A 7,572-nucleotide genomic window follows, 5' to 3' on the forward strand; every position below is an offset into this window, starting at 1 on the left:
AGACAAAAACATGTGCTTGTCGGACCCGCCATCTTGTTGTGTTATTGCGTAGTTTTTCGGATCACGAATTAAAACCTTTGCTGTTCTCGCTCGTTGTCCAAGTTTTATTTTGTTCGGATAACCTTCGCCACAATACTCTTCCAGGGGCTCTAATAACGCTTGGTTTACATGGTTGGCCATCTTGCACATGGGTAAACCTTTTAACTCTTCAATGTCCAGAAGAGGAATCAGGTTACTTGATGATTTTAGTGCTCCGCTAAGCCTTTTTTACCTCCTTCCACCAAGCTTTAGGGTCCTTTTCTTACATTCCATTGACTTTGGATTCATAGAAGATCGCTTTGCAAATTTTCTGCTTTTGGTTTACGGCATTTCTGTAGGTCTTAAAAAGGATTGACTGAGGTCCATGATCGTGAAAGGCTCGTTGTATTTTAGAGATTAGTGACTTCAGTTCACTCGTCATCCAAGGGGCATCGGTGGTGTTGATTTGAACTCTTTTCGTCTCACATGCGCCCCAGATTGACATCTTGCTGCAGCGCTACTCATCATGGTCCCACCTACTAAGAGTAACGTCATAGGTGCTTCGTTTCGTAAAGAGAGTTTGAAATGAAACTCCAGAGTATCCTAAGTCAAGTACACTCAAGCTGGTAGAATTGCAGCAATCAAGGCGGGAAATTGTGCGGTTAGTTCAGCAACAACATTTGCTTGAGAGGTACTTGTGTCTGAAAGATGGCAGACAAGTGAAACGTCACAGCAAGTTAGCTAATCTCAGTCCAATCTTGATTGATGATGTTATACACGTGGGAGGTAGGATTCATCCAATTTACCTCTTTGGTGAGTATGACGAATTTTATGTTCCCTGTAGCCAATGCTGCAGATACAATTATTTTTTGTGACTAGAAATACGACACGTGAAATCAAGCAAATAAGGTTAAAAATACAACAAGAATTACACTAATCTCTAGGCCCATGGGAAGACTAGTTTTGTAAAGTTTAAATCTCAGTGTGAAAATGATGGATGTAAGAAGCGTTATCCAGACCAGGCCTCTAGGCATGCAGATCAGTGGCAGCCAGAGTAGGTGTAAGGGGCATTAAAATTTTTAGTGTGGGTTCCTTAAATTAATAACCTTTGATATCTTTCAGTTTCTGTAAAAATAAAAAAGTAGACTTGCATGTAGCTGTTAATCAAAATCATAGGAATCTTGAATAGAGGCCTAACTGCCATTCCCCCCTGAACACCTAACTAATGGCTACAACAGTTAGTGCTTCTGATTGGCAGCTACATGAATGACCCACTGTTACAATTTTTATAGAAACTGAAGGATATCCAACTTAAATTTAATCGGCATTAAACCGGCAGTCTAAATCCCACATGGATCAACGAACGCTTTTCACTCCACTAATTTATTCGTGTTTTTCTCGTTGCCATGTTCCCACCAATACCGTAGCTCCATTTTCTGCCTTTAAAAGCACACACAACCCACAATTCCTCTATTCGCTCCGACGAAGGGCTAATGCTCAAAACGTCAGCTTTTGTAATTGTTACGGTAGCCAATTTACCATTTCAACTTTGTTGATGTATCCAAATGAAATTTAATCTACCTGTTTCCATCAGTTAGTTAATGCATCAAACTTAAGCAAAAACAATTATACAAATTGAATAATTATAAAAATAATGCCATTTCATGTCAGTAAATATTTCAACATATATTTTACAGTTATCAAGTGACTGATCAAAGTGCAGTAAGCAAGCTACTCGCCTTGCACTTACAAATTTTTCCCAGAGACATGCATTTGAAATGACGCTTCCACAAGGGAAGTATCTCAGGGACACCAATGTTGAGGTTGTGGTCTCTGAAAAAGTCAGAAAAACAACAGACCCATTTGCACTGGATACTATTCCACCACTGAGTTTGCTGTAACAGTGGAATAGCCACCTTAGCTTCTTTGAGAAAGAGGCAAGGGGCTATTACTATTTAGAGCATGGTTCCCACCGTTACAGCACAGCTAATCTTCAGGATATGGTGAAAATGCACTTTGCAAGAGATGTACAAAATGCAGTCCAAGCAGAACTTAACTGGTTTGCACAACTCTACTTGAAACCTGTCAATATGGAAATGTATCCACCTGATAATGCTATCAAAGAATTTCAGGATCTCCTTTACACAAGGCCATTTGATGAAATTCATCAAGAGTATAAAATGACACCAGATGAAATGGCAAAACTCTGTGGTAAACGATGGATATCAAGTGACCACCTCATGTGGGTGGCAGGAACCATCAATAAGGAACAATCAAACACCTTTTGCTGGGTGCTAAATACAGTAAATGACATTGAGTGCCTGGTAGAAAGGAGACTGCAATCTCATAAACCTAGCAGTCTTGTTTTCTTTGTCAGTGTTGCTTTAAGTACAGGAAAGACATGCAGTACTGGCCAGTGACCATCATCGAGGAATTCACTGGACTTTGTGCCAAGTAGACCAACCTAACAAGTCTGTTGTCTATGCTGACACCCTTGGTTGGCAAGTTCTAGAGGGGCTAATGGAGAAAGTCAACCGTTTCATCATTGCTGTCTACAGGGAGGAAATAACTGATTATGAGATGAACATTTGCTACAAACCTGAATCCACAGTCAATGGTCATCCCTCATGCACACCTTCATGTGCCAAGTACCCTGTACAAACATGCTCAAATGTCTGGTGTCATTTCTATGGTAATGGCTGCTGTTGCAACCCATAAAAAAGAGCTTTTCTTAGAAATGATTTCGAGGTAAATAAAAAGAGATATACCAATATATAGTAACTTTTTCGTGTACTGAACTCTCAAGAGCACAAGAGCCTTAACTGTACTAAAGTACCTGGCATAGCCGCTAAAAGAGCTATATTGCAAAGGAGTGGATTGTGCTGGAACTGCACTGGTGGAGGTCATGGCACGACACAAGGCAAGTGAAGAGGATGTAAGAACTGTAACCAGAAACATCACACCTCAATATGCGATCAAGAGAAATCTACACTTCATCAATTTCAGAATCTAAGGATTGAGAAGAGTATCAGTGCACTTATAAACCACGCCAGTACCCTTCATCCAACAATACTAGCGAAAATTGGCAAAAAGGAAGTCTGTGTGATGTTTGATTCGGGGGCTGGGAGTCCCTATTTGTGCATGCATGTAATAACAGAATTTAACTTGAAACCTGTGGGGAAGGAGCAACACTGCATAGAGCAGATGTACTGGACAATGGGAAAATCATAGAAATATACACTGTTACTGTACCTTCACTTGCTGTCGAAGGGTTTTCTATTGACATGAAATGCATTAACGCCCAAAAAGACATACTAACTCACCTGCCAAACCTAGACATCAAGGCCCTAAAGAAACAGTGCAGCAGATTCAGGAGATTAACCTTTACTGACAAGGCGACAAGAAGCGACACTATGCCAATCCATGTCATTCTGGGGGCAGCAGACTACCAATGGATCCGCACTACAGAACCATTAATCCTGGGGGCGAATCCTTATAAAGATCTGGGCGCAGAATTCATGATGCTTGGTTGGACTGTTTATGAAAGTTGACCAGTTACAGAAGGTGTCACAGCAGAATAGCAATTCCTCCTCACGACCGGTCAAGAAGAGTTTGAGTGTTTGCTGGATGTCTTAGGGCTCAAAGATACAAGGACAACCAAAAACAAGAACCTACATGAAGATTTTCTCCAGCAGCTAAATAAGACACACAGGGGGTTTATGAAACAAGGTTGCTGTGGAAAGAGGATCATGTACAACTTCCGACTAACAAGAACCTATCAGTGGCTCAACTGAAAAGTACAACCAGGAAACTAGAGAGAATGGGGAAGCTGGAGGACTATGATCAGTTAATGCAGGAACAAGTGCCCGCTGGAATTATTAAACCTGTACCCCCTTAAAATAGGCGAGGTAGTACATTTCATTCCCCACCAGGCAGTCATCCGAGAGCAAGCAGAAACGAAAAAGATGAAAATTGTCTACAATTGTTCATTAAGGGCCAACATCCATACCCCCTCTGTCAATGATTGTTTGGAGACTGGACCGCCACTACAGCCTCTCCTGTTTGACATTCTCTTCGGCTGGTCGCCGCACACACGTTAGCAAAACTTGAAAACAAAGTAAGATGAGCATTGGCTTCTTCTCCCATTACAGCCTACCATAGCTGGGTGGACAGAATTACAGTACTCTGCTGCCTGGCGAATAGTGGAGAGTGGACAAGTTTCGTACGCAATCGAGTGAAGATAATTGGTGAGCTCACAGAGTCAGGAACTTGGAGGTACGTCCCTACGACGGAGAATCCCAGTGATCTTGGTACACGAGGATCAGCTTGAAACAAGCTCCAAGATTTTTGGCTAAGGGGACCAAGCTGGCTATTAGATGAGTCCGCTAGACCTGAACAACCAGCCATTCTGGAAACAAAGCAGAGAGACAAAAGAAAGAAACTTTGCTACTGGCTGAGGAAAAAGCGCATGGAACTGTCAATGACTGAACAGAGGGTCTGTTCAACAAATTCCCTTACTGGAAGTTACTGCGCATAACGGCATATGTGAATCGATTCATAGCTGGTTGCAAGAAATCAAGACGGGTTGGACCAATCACCAAGTCTGAAATTGGGGAAGCAGAGAAAAAATGGATCCAGATCAGACAAGAGACATGATGAAAACTGACCACAGACTAGCCAAAGATGAAGATGGATTGATTAGGTGCAACGAAAGAGTCTAGGGGTATACTCCCATCTTCATTCTGAGAGAAGAAACGTTAGCACGTCGCATCATTGAACACAACCATGTACAAACCTTTCATGGAGAGTGGCAGCGATCATGAACAAAGTACGCCAGAGGTATTGGGGTCCAAGACTGAGATTCGTTGTTAAGAGTGTTCAACATAGTTGTAACTATTGCAAGAAATACCACGCGACAGCCCTAAATGCTCCACCCACCTCAGCCTTACTGACGTTCAGGACAGAATTCACTGAACCTTTTAAAGTCACTGGGGTAGACTCTGCTGGGCCACTCCTGTACAAATCTGGAAGCAAGACTGGAAAGGCTTATGTTGCGCTGTTAACACACGCAAGTACAAGAGCTGTACATCTGAAGCTTTCTAAGGAAATGACAGCTAAAGAGTTCCAACGAGGGCTACAAGAGTTCGTTGTGCAACGAGGTGCACCAGATCTCATTGTCAGTGACAACACCAAGACCTTCCAAGTAATAAAAAAATGGCTATCGACCAAAGAGAAAGTCGAGAACCTCTTTAACTATCTAGCCTCAAAGGAGATCAAATGGAGATTTAACATGTCCTCTGCGCCGTGGCAGGGCACAGCCTTTGAGAGGTTGATTGGCATCATGAAGAACGTTCTTTCTAAAGCAGTTGGGGGGGGGGGGGAAAGCGTTGTTGAAATTTGAAGAACATGACGAGGTTTTGTTGGACGTCGAATCATTCCTGACCAACCGACCCCTTTGCTACATGGGAGAAGAATTTGAAACACTGATGATCACACCAAATCTACTATTGCATGGGGAACCAGCACCTTACCTTGAAGAAAATTGCGATGAGATGAGCGACAGGGAAGAGATGACCAGATGACTAAGATATTTGAAGGCTTGCTGAGATAACGTCTGTAAACATTGGCTAAATGAGTACCTTCAGGCCTTGTAGGAGCAATTCAACTCTCGGCCCGAAACATGACATGGCACAACTTGTATGAAAAAGGGTTCACTGGTATTGATAAAAGACACAACAAAGAACAAAGAAACCTGGAAAGTTGGGTATATGTTAACCCAATCTTTGGAAAGGATGGAGTCACCAGAGGATACAAGATCCTAACTGGCAGTGGGTACGTCATCGAGAGGCCTTAACAGTTAGTATGTGATTTGGAAATCGGTGGCATAGGTAATGACTCTAGTTCTTCTGAGAGTAACACCGGACCAAGCAGCGATGTTTGTCGGCAGCCACCTATGGTCAGGGCAGGGCAATGGGCAGGGCGACGGGCAGGGCGCACAGCAGGGATCGTTGGGTAAGAATAATGGAAAACAAGAACAAGGAGGACTGAAGTACCGACGCCGAACTTCCTGTAGATGAGGTTGCGGAGAACGTTGTGCGACAATTCGTCACGCTATGAACTCAATATCAGAACTATTCTATGCATTTATAATTGAATGAATTCTCACTCTTTTCCACAATCATTCTGATTTTAGAGGACACATTCAGCAGTGGGATTAATTCAGTAGCCAGTTATGTTAAAGTTATTTCGAACTTTAATAGGGGAAGAGTGTAAGAAATGTTTTGACTGCATGACATGTCGTGTTACAGCTTTAAGACTCGTTACTTTTGCTTTCAAGTTGCTAAGTGATTAACTATTGAGTTTTGAATCATTTGACAAGTAGATGGGTTTTCGGAGGCACGTAGGGAGTAGCTGAGATCTTCTTTCGCTGATTGTGACATGTTCTCAGATTTTTGTGGCTAGTGCCTCAGAACGAGGCTCAAGCCACAATGCCATTGCCCTGGTGTATGTGTGTATGCGTGTGGGTTAACTTCGTGACTGCAACTCCAATTTGGGTTAACTTCGTGACTCTCCGCTTCTTCGGCGATGCGTTATCGATCGCCGGGCCACCTCTTCGTGTGCCATATGCTCAGAGCAACTCCAAGCAAATCGGCTTGAAGGTAAGTTTTCCTCATTTAAGTCATGTTTTTATACTATTCTACATCAAGAATCAAGCTCACTTTTTGATCCCTCTGTGAAGTGTTTCCTATCAAAAGTTTTTCTAGCTTTTTTCAAGATTTAGTATCTTTGTTTTTGAAGAAAACAACTGAAGTGTGTAAGCGTGTTCTGTTGACTAATCATGGCCAAAGAGCTCTTTATCCTACCAAATTCTGTTACTGTGTCCACAAATTGGCCACGTCTACCTGCTACAAAAGATTGTATTCTAATATGGGAACAAAAAATCTCTTTAAAGAGAGCCAAAAATCTCTTTGGGGAGCAAAAATAAAGCCCATTAGCAGGTGCCAAACAAATTCCCTTCGGGGAGCAATAAAATCCCTTTAGGGAGCAAAAATAAGGCTTGTTTGCGGGTGCCAAACAAATTTCCTTTGGGAACGATAAAATCCCTTCGGGAGGCTGTATTGTCCAATCTTCAAACTAAGTCAAGTTATGTTGAGATAAACTGCTCGTGCCATATGAGGTCCAAATTTGATGCTTTATCAAAACAAAACGACACAAGTACTTCTATGAGAAGCTTTATGAAAGTCGTGCCTGTTTCAAATAGTTAACAGAAGATAAACGATGATAATTCCAATATAGAGCATGGTAATTCCTTAGAGCAAGTGAAATTCAAAGATGTAGTACAAATGGCATGTGCCAAAAATCCCAGACATTCTTGATTGTGCTCTAAGTCACCTAATTGAAGAACACAAAGAGAGCCATCCAGAATAAAAATAAAAAAGATCATGATTGTATGTAAAAATAAAAAACTTCGATCCAAGTATAAGAAAATAGTGATAAGGTGAGTTCCCATTTAATCTGTTTTACATAAAATTGCCAAACATTATAAGCAATGGA

The sequence above is a fragment of the Stylophora pistillata genome, chromosome 9 (genome assembly GCF_964205215.1).
Source record: "Stylophora pistillata chromosome 9, jaStyPist1.2, whole genome shotgun sequence".
Classification (NCBI taxonomy): Eukaryota; Metazoa; Cnidaria; class Anthozoa; order Scleractinia; family Pocilloporidae; genus Stylophora; species Stylophora pistillata.